Below are 15,180 nucleotides of genomic sequence, written 5' to 3'. Positions count from 1 at the left end.
CCTGTAGTTCATGATTAATCATCCTCAGCCTTTTGTTTTCTTTCTCTGGTGCCTTGGTTGCATGCAGCAAAATGCATTTGATTCCATTGTTTATAATTATTACTTTCCCCAAACTTTTGAGATATTGCACCCATCAATGCTTTTCCTTCACTATTATACCCTCTGAGTTCACCACCAGTGAAATTTTAACAATTATACTGTGCATTAGCTAGTCTTCTAAGGTGGCTCAGTTTTACCCCACCTTCCATATACATATTCCATGTCCTGCGTCCTCTCTCTTTGAATCTAGTCTATGCTGTGATTACATTGATAATAGAATATGGTGTAAGTGATGTTGTACTATACAAAATGCTGGCTTTAGTCTTTAAATGATCTTGCTTTTTCTAGTTCTTCTCTCTCAGAAACCTTGTTCTTGGTATGTTCTTCTTGGAACCCAGCTGCCATATTTTGAAGAGTTCACTCATAGGCATATTGCTCACCAGTTCCAGGTGAACTCAAAGCCTCAGCTAGCCTCAGCTTCCAAGCAAGTGAATGAGCCCAATTAAGCTCCAGATGACTACAACCTCATCCAGCATCATTGAAGCTGGAGAACTGCCCTGCTAAGTCTAATTAACTCGCAGAATTATGAGAGGTAATAAAATAGTTATTTTAAGCCACTCGGCTTTGCATATATTTGTTAAGCAACAAAATGTAATCAGAATATGTTGCCGCGGTATTCCAGGATCTTCCACACTCCATTTGCTACCAATGATGATATCTTAATTGTTAGCCACCTGGTGGGTGACCGGCTCCAAAATTCTACCCTTAAAGTTCTGCTTTCTTGGTCCACTTGGCACCAACTGTCTGAAATCAGGTCCCCTGAGAAACATTCATTAAGATAGAGAAGACAGGCATACGCATCTGAAAAGGTTTTGAGGAAACAACCCCTGTGAGGGAGTACAGGAAAGACTGGGCAGAGGAGAGGCTGAAGTGCAATACCAGAGGTCTCAGCCAGTCTCACAGAGAGCTCAAGATGAGAAGGACCTTAGGAGCTGTCCTGAATTGAGGGAAGGAGTCTGGGATCAGTTATTCAATGCAGGCTGCCCCTCAGAAAGGATGCTACCTTTGAATGAAATAAACTTGACAGTGCACCATAGCATCCCACATGCTGCCATTTAAATACTTCATGATTTGGAGTTATTTTTTTACCTCTCTACCTTTTGTCTATCAAACTTTATTTGTCCTATTTCCTCTTCCTCCACCTTGCTGTTGGAAAGCTATATACTTTCTATTCTTCTCATTTTTATTCTTATATTTTTTGAGATGTATATTTAACCTTATGATTCTCTGTCAATGTCCATGTTTAATCAGAATATCTCTACCTACAAGGGAAAGGATTTGTGGCCTACTTTTGTTTTCTGATTTTTTCTTCTCTACCACCTCTCACAATTCCAGACTGATATCTCTGCTTTATTATGTTATGTGCTAATAATTTTTAAACTTTATTTTTTCTATTTTAATAGTTTAATTTTGTTTCTCCTGAACACTATAGAATTTTTTCTTGTTTAGTTACTACTAATATACAGAAATACAATTTTTATATCGAATGTTGCAAATTGACTTTGCATTTAGTAACTATAAACTCATTAATTTTTGGAATTCATTTTATTTTTATTTTATTTTATTATTTATTTATTTATTTTCCAGGAACACATGCATTTTATTGAATGCCATCGTAGAAAAGTGTGTGAGTATAAAGGGCTGATACAGGACGTGGCTCAGGGGCAGGGTGAGGAATGGAAGTATGTGGGAAACAGATCAGGGGCAGAGCACCTGGCATGGATGATTCCTCTTGATCTATCAATAGACTTGCAAGATCAGTACTGGGATGATGATCAGCAGAAGGGTCATGATGATCCCCAAAATCAGGGCCCAGATGTTGAGGCACTTGGTGGTGGAGGCATAGGCCTGGGCCCCAGTCAGGTCACCAACCATCTCCATGTCCCTGGACTTCACGGAGTAGGCAAACGCTGAAGCCCACGCAGCAGGAGTTCATGAAGAAGGTGTTGAACAGGGACCAGACGACATGGTCAGGCAGGGAGATCTCGCTGCGAATGTGGATCATGGTGGATGTCAGGGGAGCAGGGTTGTGGGGTGCCCCCAGAACAGCCACCTCATGCTCCTCCTTCAGCATCTCATAGCTGGGGGGATGGTCGGTGTTGGCAGGAGTGAAGAAGGTTCGGACAGTGTGGTTCATGGTGTCCAGGGAACACTAGCCATGGTAGGGTTGTTGGGATAGTTCTCCTGGAATTCATTTTAGATTGTTTTTGGATTTCAACTCGAGTCATCATATTTTCTGTGATAGTAACAGATGTTTTCTTTTCAATACTATTCCTTTTAGGTTTTTGTTTTTGTTTTGTATGTTGTCTTATTACACTGGATAAGACTTCCTGTACAATATTGAGTAAAAGTGAAAGTAGTGATGGAGAGCACGTTTGTACAATTTCTGATTTCAGAGGGAAGTTTTTCAGCATCTATTAAATGTGAATTTTGTTGCAGACACTATTCTGGTTTTTAAAGTACTTCTGTGTTTTCAACCATTAATGGACTTGACATTTATCATTCTTTTCTGCCTCTATTGAGAAGATCATATAATTTTTTCTTCCTCCTTTTGCTAATGTAGGTAAAATATATGACTGATTTTGAAATGTCAAGTTAATCTTGAATTCTTGGGATAAACACAATTCAGTCATAACATAGTAAAATTTTAATATTTTGCTTAAGAAAATTTTAGTTCATAAATAATATTTGCCTGAAAATTTTCTTCCTTGCAACCTACTTGTTTTTTTTTTTTTTTTTTTTTTTTTTTGCAATGGAGTCTTGCTCTGTCACCCAGACTGGAGTGCAATGGCATGATCTTGGGTCACTGCAAACTCTGCCTCCAAGGTTCAAGTGATTCTCTTGGCCTCCTAAGTAGCTGGTATTATAGGTGCACATCAACATGCCCAGCTAATTTTTGTATTTTTAGTAGAGACGGGGTTTTGCCATGTTGGCCAGGCTGGTCTCGAAGTCCTGACCTCAGGTTATCCCTCTTCCTGGGCCTCCCAAAGTGTTGGGATTACAGGCGTGAACCAACGCATCCAGCCATAACCTACTTGTTGGAAACCAGTTTATCCTGGCTTCTAAGGACAAGTTAAGAATTGTTCTCTTTTTTAAATTCTCTGGAAGTTTGTATAAGGTTGATGTTCTTTCTTAAAATGTAGAATTTTCAGGTGAGCCCATCTGGGTCTGGAGCATGTGTGTGTGTTTGTGTGTGTGTACATTTTCAATGAAAGATTCAACTTCTTTAGTATTTATAGAGCTATCCAAAGTTTGCAGTTTTTAATTTTTTTCTATCAGTTTTAGTAAATGGTGTTTTTCTAAGAAATATTTTATTGAAAAGTTTGTAATATTCTTTTATTACTTTTAGAATTTATCAAATTTGTTGTGATTTCCCCTGCTGTAATCCTGATAATGGTTACTTGTATCTCTTTCTCTATTAATCTATTTGGGAGTTCATCAATTTATTGGTCCTTTTAAGGAACAAATTTTGGGCTGAGTATTTATATGGTATATTTGTTTTTCATTTCATTAATTTGTTTTCTTATCTTTTTAGATTATTTCCCCTTATTGAATATATTTTCTCTTTTTTAAAATTTATCATTTTTATATGTGCATGGTATGTTTTTTCTCTAACTACATTCAAATTTTCTCTGTCTTTTGATTCCAGTAGATTGAATATTTTATGCCCAGATACACACACACACACACACACACACACACACACACACACACACGATGTTTATCCTCCTGTGGTTCTCTAAGTTTCTTGTAACTGTGATTTGATGTATGTTGCTGATTTTGGAAAATTCATAGCTATTATTTCTTCAATATTTTTGTCCTATTCTTTCTTTTTTTTTTTTTAAATTTTAAATTCAGTGGTACATCTGTAAGTTTGTTACATACGTATACTTAAGTCACAGGGGTTTGTTGTATAGATTATTTCATCACCCAGGTATTAAGCTTAGTACCCAATAGTTATTTATCCTGATACTCTCTCTCCTCCCTCAAGTAGGCCCCAGTGTGTGTTGATCCCCCTATGTGTCCATGAGTTCTTATCGTTTAGCTCCCACTTATAAGTGAGAATATACAGTATTTGGTTTTCTGTTCCTGTGTAAGTTTGCTAAGAATAATGGCCTCCAGTTCCCTCTTTACATCATATACAAAAATTAACTCAAGATGAATTAAAGACTTAAATGTAAAACTCAAAACTATAAAAACCCTGGAAGACAACCTAGGCACGTGCAAAGATTTCATGATGAAGACATCAAACACAACAAATTGACAAATGAGATCTAATTAAACTAAAGAGCTCCTGTACAGCAAAATAAACTATCAACAAAAGGAACAGACAATCTACAGAATGGGAGAAAATTTCTGTCCTGTTCTTTTTCTGGCATTCCATGTAGGCATATGTGAGACTACACGGAATTTTTAAGATTGTTCCATTGGTCTTGGATGTTCTGCGTTTCAATTTGGGTGTTTTCAATTGACCTACTTTCAAGTTCACTGAATCTTTCCTAGGCTGTGCCACGTCTGCTGATGAGTGTGTTGAAGGCACTCTTCATTTATGTTACCATAGGGAGTTGTTCCTTGAAATTTCATCTGATTCTTTTAGTTCTATCTCCTTGTTGAAATTTTCCACTGATCTCATGTTTTCACTTTTTCCATTACAGTTGTTAACATCATAGTCAAAGTTATTTTTCAATTGCTATCAGATAATTCTAACATCTCTGTCACATCTGAGTCCAGTTTAGTTTATAGCTTTGTTTCTTAGCAATATGTTGTTTATTTCTTGCCATTTTGTTTGCCCATAATTTTGTGTTTAATGTGTGCATCTTCTTGTTGGATAGTAGAAATAGGTAGTTTTCATGCCTGTAAGGAAGTGTTCCTTCCTTTCTGTTAGGCATTGTGTGGAGGTTTGGGTTAATCTACTGAGGATACTGGTTGGATTTGCAGTTTATTCATGCTATGCTTATCCTCGGTGTACCACATGCTTCAGATTTCTCTAACAATGTCTTTAGTTTTGGGTGGAGCCTGGTTTCCCGAGCAGGTTCCTCTATCTGCTGGACACTCAGCTTTTGTTCTCTCATTTGCATTAGCTGAGGGGGTCTGTCTCCCTTATCTTACAACTTTCCCAGCAGCACCCCACCGTTACTTGTTACTTGATGCTTGTCAGCTTGGTACTAGAGAAAAGAGGGGATAATCTCTGTTGTTTTGATTAAACTTCAGTCTCAGGAGGCCCTATATACTTGGGTCTTGGGAACATGACCTCAGAACTCTTGCCTTTTCACCATCTGCAGTTCTGTGTTCAGCACATATTCCTGCCTCTTCCTCCAGGAAAAGGGGATACTTCCCTGTTCCCTTCTTCCAGCTGCACTGGGTTTGTCCCAGTGCCTAAAGGTTACAATGCTTCTTGCCAAAACCACTTGTAGATGAAGGCTTCTATTTATTAGGGGAGATAAGGGAGAAGGTCTTGGCTGGTTTTATACCCACTTCATGGTAGCTACCATTCTTATCCTCCAGGTCAGCATCATGAGGCATACTTTCTCAGGATTCTCACCCCGCTTCTTTTTGTATGTCCAGAGGAGTCTATGCAGAGAAGACTGCAAGAAGATGTAAACTCCCCCTATACATAGGAGTATGTGGCTCCCAGGGGCTTTGTGAACCCACATTCAACACTCCCTGATATGGTTAGTCTTTGTTTCCCCACCCAAATCTCATCTTAAATTATGGTCCTCACATCAAGGGAGAGACAAGATGGAGGTAATTGAATCATGGGGAGCAGTTCCTCCCTGCTGTTCTTCTGAGAGTGAGTTCTCACGAGATCTGATGATTTTTTTTTTTTTTTTGAGACAAGAGTTTCACTCTTGTTACCCAGGCTGGAGTGCAATGGCGCCATCTCGGCTCACCGCAACCTCCGCCTCCTGGGTTCAGGCAATTCTCCTGCCTCAGCCTCCTGAGTAGCTGGGATTACAGGCACGCGCCACCATGCCCAGCTAATTTTTTGTATTTTTAGTAGAGACGGGGTTTCACTATGTTGACCAGGATGGTCTCGATCTCTTGACCTCGTGATCCACCCGCCTCGGCCTCCCAAAGTGCTGGGATTACAGGCGTGAGCCACTGCACCCGGCCCGAGATCTGATGATTTTTAAAGGGGCTCTGCTATCTTAGCTCAGCACACTTTTCCTTCCTGGTTTTTTGTGAAGAAGGTGCCTTGCTTCTCCTTTGCCTTCCACCATGATTGTAAGTTTCCTGAGGCCTCCTCAGCCATGCTGAACTGTGAGTTAATTAAACTTCTTTCCTTTATAAAGTTCCCAGTCTCACTCAGGCAGTTCTTTATAGCAGTATGAAAATAATACACTAATACACTCCCCCAATTTATTAACTCTTCTAACCAAATTCGAACTGATGTCTGGCTGTGTTTGTTCTAGGTTAGCAAATGCCATCTTTCCTCATAGGCATCTTTTTCTCCTTAGATTTTAGACTAGCTGGTTTTCCTGTGACCTCGCTTCTCTGAAGTTTTCAAGAAAATCTTGACCTGTATTTTTTGTTGTTTCTGTAAGGGTGGAAAACATTGTTTTTTCCCACTCTCTATCTTCACAGCAGACACCAGAAGTCCATTAATCATATTTTTAGTTTTATTCTTATTGATTTCTAAGGGTTTGTATATTCTGGATGCATATTATTTGTCAAATATTCTTATTGAGAAACTTACTCTCAGCTCATGGCTTCTGTTTTTACTTTCTCAATTGTGTCTCTTGCTGTACAGAAGTTTCTAAATTTGACAAATTGCAATTTTAAAATCTTTTTCTTTTATATTTAGAGCTCATTGTGTCTCGTCTAAGATATTTTTATCTACTGTAAGTTCCTGGAGATATTCTTTACTGTCTTTTTTAGAAATGCTATGATAGTTTTAGCTTCTATATAAAAAGTTTATTTTAAATTAAGTTTATCTTTGTGGTAGAAGAAAAAGATTGTAGTTCATATTTTCCTATGTGTTTATTTAATTATTTCAGTACCATTTACTGTAAAACTTTCCTTTGCCTATTTAATTGCTTTGATATCTTTTTCAAAATTAAATTGACCACATGTATATAATTCTATTTCCGTACTCCATTCTTTACCATTGACCTCTCTTTTTTGTTATACCAATATTACAATGTCTTTATTTCTGTCACTTTATAATACATTTTAAAATCAGATAGAGTTCTCCATCTTTGTTCTTCTCAAGATTGTTTTGGTATCCCAGATGTTGTGTATTTCTTTACACATGCTAGAATAAGTTTTTCATTTTCTACAGACAAAGCCTATTAAGATTAGTTTGGCTGGTCACAGTGGCTCACACCTGTAATCCTAGCACTTTGGGAGGACAAGGCAAGTAGATCATTTTGTCAGGAGTTTGAGACCAACCCAGCCAAAATGGTGAAACCCCGTCTCTACCAAAAATACAAAAATTAGACGGGTGCGGTGTTGGGCACCTATAATCCCAGCTACTCAGGAGGCTGGGGCAGGAGAATCACTTGCACCTGGGAGGTAGAGAGTTGCAGTGAGCTGAGATCCCGCCACTGCACTCTAGCCTGGGTGACAGAGCCAGACTCCATCTCAAAAAAAAAAAAAAAAAAAAAGATTAGTCTTACTCTGCATACCAGTTAGGGAGAGAATTGACATGTTAACAATATTGAGTCTTCCAGTTAATGAGCATGATATATCTTTCCACTTAGACTTTTTCAACTTTTACTTTGCCCTCCGAAGGTACACGTGCAGGTTTGTTTTATGGGCATATTGCGTGATGCTGAGGTTTGAGGCATGGATGATACCATCATGCAGGTAGTGAGTGTTGTATCCAATAGGTAGTTTTTCATCCCATCCACCGCTTTCTCTCTCCTGCTTCCAGTAGTTTTCAGTGTCTGTTGTTCCCACCTTTACGTCCATGTTTATTCAGTCTTTAGGTCCCGCTTATAAGTGAGAACATGTGATCTTTGGTTTTCTGTTCCTGTGTTAATTCACTTAGGATAATGCCCTCCAACTACATCCATGTTGCTGCAAAGGACATTATTTTATTACTTTTTATGGGTTTGTAGTATTCCATTGTGTATATGTACCATATTTTCTTTATCCAATTTACCACTGATGGGTACCTAGGTTGATTCTGGCTTTGCTATTATTAATAGTGCTGCAATTAACATACAAGTGCAAGTGTATTTTTTGCAGAACAATTTATTTTCCTTTGCATGTATACCCAGTAAAAGGATTGCTGGGTCAAATGGTAGCTCTAAGTTCCTTGAAAAATCTCCAAACTGCTTTCTATATTGGCTAACTAATTTGCATTTGCAATAATAGTGTATAAGCATTCCCTTTTCTCTGTGGCTTCAACAGCATCTGTTTTTTTTTTGACTTTTTAATAATTGTCATTCTGACTGATAATAAGATTGTTTCTCACTGTAGTTTTGATTTGCAAAAATTTCTTTTAGCAATATATGGTAATTTTAACCAGAGAAGATTTGGACATCTTCTGTTGAATTGATTCCTAAGTATTTTATGCTTTTTATTTCATTGTAAATCAAATGTTTTTATTGAATTTTCCTATCATTTCCTATTAGTATGTGGGAATACAATTGATTTTTTTATATTGATCTTGTATACTGTCACCTTGACAAATTCACTGATCAATTTTAGTAGTCTAAATCAACTTTTAGAATTTTCTATAAAACATCCAAGTCATCTGTACATGGCCACAGTTTAACTTCTTTCTTTCCAATATTAATAGATTTCTAATTTTACCTGAGTTAGAACATGGACTGTGCCTTTAATTTTAATTGTCTTTATTAAGATATAACTTATGTACAATAAAATTTATCAATTAAAAAAGTATAATACAAAGAGTTTTGGCAAATGAATAAAATCCTGTAATCACCACCATAATAATGATATAAAACCTTTCTATCACTCCCCAAATTCCTTAGAGCCTTTTGCATTTGATTCCCTCCCACTTTAGCCCCATAGAACAAAACCCTCATTTCGTTATGATAATTCCTTTAATTATTTAAACATTTATAATAGCGGTTTTAAATCCTTTTTGTGTGAATATCAACATATGAATCATCCTGGGGTCAGTTTCCTTTGATCTGCATTCTGCCACTTCAGTTTTGCCTTTCCTTGAATATCATATAGAGCAAATTATTTTTAGTATCTTGTGTTACATTATACTTCTACATATATTTTTAAACTACAAAATTTCTTGTATAATTTTTGCTTTACATTGTAGGTTGTCTTATAAATAAATTTTTAAAAGACTAAGAAATATTTCTTTTATATTTACATATATTTCCCATTTCTGCTGCTCTGCACCCTTTTCCATATATCTGAGTTTCCATTTGCCCTTTCTTTTCAGCTCCCTCCCCAAAAATTCCTTTAGAATGCCTTACAGTGCAGATCTCCTATGAATTCTTTCATAGTTTATCTGAAAATGTTTCTATTTGACTTTCATTTATGAAGGATATTTTTGTTAGTTATAGAATACTGTATCTATAGTTTGTTTTCTTTTGGAAGTTAAATATCTTCAAAGTTAAATAACTTTACAGATACCATTTTGTTATTTTTTGGCCTACATTATTTTTGAAACATATGTCATCTATGGTTTGAATCATTACTTTCCTGAAATGTGTAATCTCTTCCTCTCTGTCTCTCATTCAGTGCAATAGGATGTTTTGAAAACTTAAAATAAGATATCTTCTGTTTTCAAACATTTGATTTAGATGGACTTACATGTAGTTTTATTTTCATTTATTTAGTCTGGGTTGCTGAGACTCTTGGATCAGTAAGTTGAAATTGTTTACTTATATTTGAGAAAATTTTAGCCTTTTTTTTTTTTCAAACACATTTTCTGCCCTGTTTTTCCTTTCTTCCTAGGACTCCAGTTGCATGTCAGATATCTTGATAGTATCCTACAATTCACTGAGACTTAAATTTTTTTTTGTTTTTGTTCTCTAGATTGGATAACTTCTATAGCTGTAATTTTATTACTTCTTTACTTCTGCATAACAAATTACTGCTAAACTCAGTGACTTAAGACAGCAAAAATCATTTATCTCTCATAATTTCTATAAATGCACAATTCTGAATCATTTGGAATTTTGAATCGTTCACTTGGGTAGTTTCGGCTTAGATATCTCATGATGTTGCGGTCAGATGATGACTGGGCTACAGTCACGGAAGGTTTGATTGAGGCTGGAGAATCTATTTCCATGGTGGCTCACTCATGACTAGAAAGATGGTTCCTCTTCACATTAGCCCATCCATGGGGTTGCCTGAGTGTCCTTAATGTCATGGAAGCTGTCTTCCCTCAATGAATAATCTGAGAGATAAAGACAGAATCTGCTATGGTTTTATGACCTTGGAAGTCACATACCTTCACTTCTACCATATTCTATTTGTCACATGGGTCAACAATAATTCAGTGTAAAAGTGGAATTCAGAAAGACATGAATACCAGGAGGTGAAGATCACTGGGGGCTACCCTGGAGGTTGGATACCATTTGTATCCTTGAGTTTAACCTTTCTTCTGCAAACAGCACTTTTCTTTAAACCTATTCAGTGTTTTTTTCTTTTTAATGTAAATCATTTGTTTTATCAGTTCTCAAGTTTTCAATTGTTTCTTTTTAATAGTTTTAACAGTTTAATAGTTTTCATTTCTCTGGTAAGATCCCCCATTTGTTTACAATCATCTTTTTTTGTTTATCCCCCATTTCGTTATGATAATTCCTTTAATTCTTTAAACGTTTATAATAGTTGTTTTAAATCATTTTTATGTGAATATCAATATATCAATCATTATGGGGTCGGTTTCCTTTGATTAATTTTTTAAAAACCATTGTTCTCATTTTCCTGTCACTTCACAGGTACAGTAATTTTTTTTTATTGCATACTGGTCATTGGCAATGACTCATTGTTGAGATTCCTAAGTTTTGTTTTCTTTTACTTTAAGAGGTTTTTTTGGTTTGTCTGTTTTTGGGTGTTTCCCCTAACACACATTTATTTTAATGGGACTTATATTCTAAACCTTGTCCCTCTATGAGGGGCAACAGCTAAAATTTCTTCTTAGCTCTTTTTACATTCCAGTTATTGCTTATTGCTTTCTGCTGGGTTCCTTAGAGTCTCCTCTACACATCCGTAGTTCAGTGGTTAGCCTAATATTTGATGACAGTTTATATACAGATTTTTTTTTTAATTCTTTCACTGTGGTCCCTTCTTTCTGGAATTTCTTTCTCAAATTCCAACCTCTCCGCCAGCCTTGAATTCTGTTTTCTGATACTTCAAGCTAATAAGACCAACATTTTTCTATTTGAGTTGTAGCTGTACAAGAGAAATGCCAAGTAAATGTACATCTCATTCAGAAGAGTTTCTTTCTTTCATGGGTTATATCATTTCTAGTTTTCTGATTTGGCTGTTATTCTGCACATTTATGTAACTGTGTTTATATTTAGTCCAGAGATTGTAATTTTTATATGCAGGAGGCTTAGTAATACCAGCTTCTCTGCCATTAACAGAATGGAATCTTGCCCTTTCATATATGAATGAGACACTAAGTAACTCATTAGAAACTTTGGGTTAGGTTTCACTCCAAGATGATTTACAGAAATGAGGATATTTTGTTGGGGGTATCTCCGTGTCAGTATTCATAGGCTTACCCCTCAGGTTACTTATTTTCTTCAGTGAAGAATCCACCAATTGCTGTATGGCTAGGGGTAAAAGAGACATAAACCAATTTCTCAGCCTTCTGGGAGCCTGTGGCCTCAGGGGTCTCACTGCTTATTGTACAGAGTTTCACTTAATCTCTGTTTTCAATATGGTCTCAGCTGTATCTTCTGACCTAAAACATATTTTGTTCCTTGTTCAACATTTATAAAATTAAATATATTATCTTCTTCTAGGATTTGGTAGGAGTGTTTTTTGGCTGTGAATTGTTAGAAGAGGTTATCTAGGAAGCCTAAAAACTTTAATTAAAAAAAATTTGTTATGAATACATAATAGTTGTACTTATGTATGGGAAACATGTGATATCTTTATACATGCCTACAATGTGTAATGATCAAATCAAGGCAACTGGAATATTCATTTCTTCAAGCATTTATCACTTCCTTGTTGTTAGAAACATTCCAATTCCACTCTTAGTTAATATTGAAATATGTAATAAATTACTGTTAACTATAGTTGCCCTATTGTGCTACTGAACATTAAATCTTATTCCCTCTCTTTAACTGCATTTTTGTACCCATTAACTATCCCCTCTTTATCCCCTCCTTCTTCCTACCCTTCTCATCCTATGATAGCCATCATTCTACTCTCTTAAGAGTTCGATATTTTTCTTAGCTTCCACATATGAGTGAGAACACACAATATTGACTTTCTCTGCCTGGCTTATTTCACTTAACATAATATCCTCCAGTTTCATCCATGTTGTTGCAAATGACAAGACTGAATTCTTTTTATGGCTGAATGATATTTCCATGTGTATACATACTATGTTTATCCATTCATCCACTGTTGGATACTTAGGTTGAGTCCATATTGTGGCTATCATGAATAGTACTGCGATAAACATGAGAGTGTAGATGTTTCTTCGATATACTGATTTCCTTTCTTTTGGATATATACCTAGCAGTGGGACTGTGGGACCACATGATAGTTCTATTTTTAGTTTATTTATTACTTTTGAGGAACCTCTCCACAGTGGTTGTACTAATTTACATTCCCACCAACAGTGTAAGAGGGTCCCTTTTCCTCACATTCTCACCAACATTCATTATTGCCTGTCTTTCTGATAAAAGCCATTTATCAGAAAGACAGGGGTGAGACATTTCCTTGTTTTTATTTGCATTTCTCTGATGAATAGTAATTTTTATATAGTTGTTGGCTATTTATATGTCTTCTTTTGAGAAATGTGTATTAAGATCTTTTGCCCATTTTTCAATCAGATTTTTTTTCCTATAAAGTTGTTTGAGCTTCTCATATATTCTGGTTATTAAACCCTTGTCAGATGGATAGTTTGCAGATATTTTCTCCCATTCTGTGGTGGTCTCTTCACTTTTTTTTCTTGTTTTCTTTGCTGTGTAGAAACTTTAGCTTGATGTGATTCAATTTATCGATTTTTGCTATGGCTGCCTGTGCTTTTGAGACCTTACTCAAGAAATGTTTCCCAGACCAATACACTCAAGTGTTTCTCCAATGTTTTCTTCTAGTAGTTTCATAGTTTCAGGTATTAAAGTATTTAATCCACTTCGACTTGATTTTTGTATATGGTGAGAGATAGGGGTCTAGATTAATTCTTCTACAAATGGACATCTAGTTTTCCAAGTACCATTTATTGAAGAGACTGTCCTTTCCCCAATGTATGTTCTTGATGCCTTTCTCAAAAATGATTTGACTGTAAGTGCATGACATTATTTCCGGGTGCTTTATTCTGTCCCACTGGTCCATATATCTGTTTTGATGCCAGTATCATGCTCTTTTGGTTACTATACTTACGTATTATATATATTATATATATAACCTAATATAGATTTTATATATATATATTAGGTTACAATATTAGGTATTATAATTTGAAACCAGGTAATGTGATACCTCCAGCTTCCCCCACCGCCCCCCCCTTTATCTATTTGGATTCTTTTGTGGTTTTACTTAAATTTTAGCATTATTTTTCCTATTTCTGTGAAGAATGTTATTGGCATTTTGATAGACATTGCATTGAATATGTAGATTACTTTGGGTAGTGTGGGCATTTAAAAATATTGTTTCTTCCAATCCATGAATATAAAATATCTTTTCATTGTGTCCTCTTCAATTTCTTTCATCAATGTTTTATAGTTTTCATTATAGACATCTTTCACTTCTTTGGTTAAGTTTATACCTAGATATTTTGTTTTATTTGTAGCTATTATGAACGGGATCACTCTTTCATTTTCTATTTCAGAAATGCTACTCTTTTTATATGTTGATTTTGTATCCTGCAGCTTTACAGGATTGGTCAATTCTAAGTTTTTTTTTTTTTTTTTTTTTGGTTGAGTCTTTAGGGTTTTCTAAATGTTAAATCACATCATCTGCAAGCAAAAACAATTTGACTATTCCCTTTCCAATTTGGATGAAGGGGCCTAATAACTTTTTGTAAACATTGTTAACCAATGTTTTGTTCTCTGTTTTATGCCTCACCTTGAGAACTATGTAGTACTCTAACTTCTGAATACGTCTTGATTTTATAATAGGGATTAAATTTCTTCTTATTGGCTTTCCCATTGCAAATCTAGGTTTCAAGTTTATTAACTCCTCTATGTCTATTACTGTTTGTGTTTTCAAGATTCAGTTGACATCACTTCTCTCTTTCTTTTTGCGAGACAATAACCCTGTTCCTTTTCTGGTCATTTCAGTTGAGGTTTGATAAGAAGTAATGGTACATTTTGTATATTTAATTCCTGTTCCACTTATTTTAATATTTATTAATTTTTATTTATGTCTCAAATACAAGTAAGCTGCATTAATTATACAAAATATTCTGTTTTTAAACTTCAATTAATAGCATTTTTACAAAAGTCAATTATGGAAAGCATAGATGTCAAATGACTAAACTTAAGCTGAATATAAATATAAATTCTATAATCACCTCTGTAGCATGAAATGGCTTTCTTGCACCATTGCCACCTAAAATAGCAGAAGAAAAAGGCTTACCATCTCCTTTAATGTAACATGCTTGCTTTGGGTTTATGCTGTAAAGACATTGCTAACAACAGGCAAGTTACATGCAGTGCTGTTGCTGCTGGACTTGCCTCAAAGTAGTGAGAATACAAATGGCCTAGCAACTATGTCATGCCCATCTCTCCACTGGTCAGTGCAAGCCAAGGGAAACTTGCTGAGTGAAGCCAGAATTTACTTTAGAGACGTTTATTAACTTGCTTTTCTTGTGAACTTGATTTTTCAACATGATAGTGAATCCATCCACTGAAAAGTAACATCATTTGGACATTTTCAGTCTTTTACCAAACAAGCTAAAATTTAAGTGAATTTGTATGAATTTGCAGATACTTGTTATTTGTTAGAATATTTGTA

General features: G+C 35.6%; 1 pseudogene across 1 annotated transcript; it reads right to left on the bottom strand.

Moving 5' to 3' along the window:
• Window positions 1–1,608: 1,608 nt before the first annotated feature.
• Window positions 1,609–2,770, bottom strand: LOC116549232 (annotated as a pseudogene). Its single transcript, XR_004267760.1, has one exon. The product of XR_004267760.1 is annotated as an interferon-induced transmembrane protein 3 pseudogene (transcript).
• Between the last annotated feature and the right edge of the window lie 12,410 nt (window positions 2,771–15,180).

The sequence above is a fragment of the Sapajus apella genome, unplaced genomic scaffold, assembly GCF_009761245.1.
Source record: "Sapajus apella isolate SASKATOON/1434 unplaced genomic scaffold, GSC_monkey_1.0 scaffold1, whole genome shotgun sequence".
Lineage (NCBI taxonomy): Eukaryota > Metazoa > Chordata > Mammalia > Primates > Cebidae > Sapajus > Sapajus apella.
The sequence above is the reverse complement of the archived record's forward strand: the minus strand, read 5'-3'. Positions and strand labels throughout refer to the sequence as shown.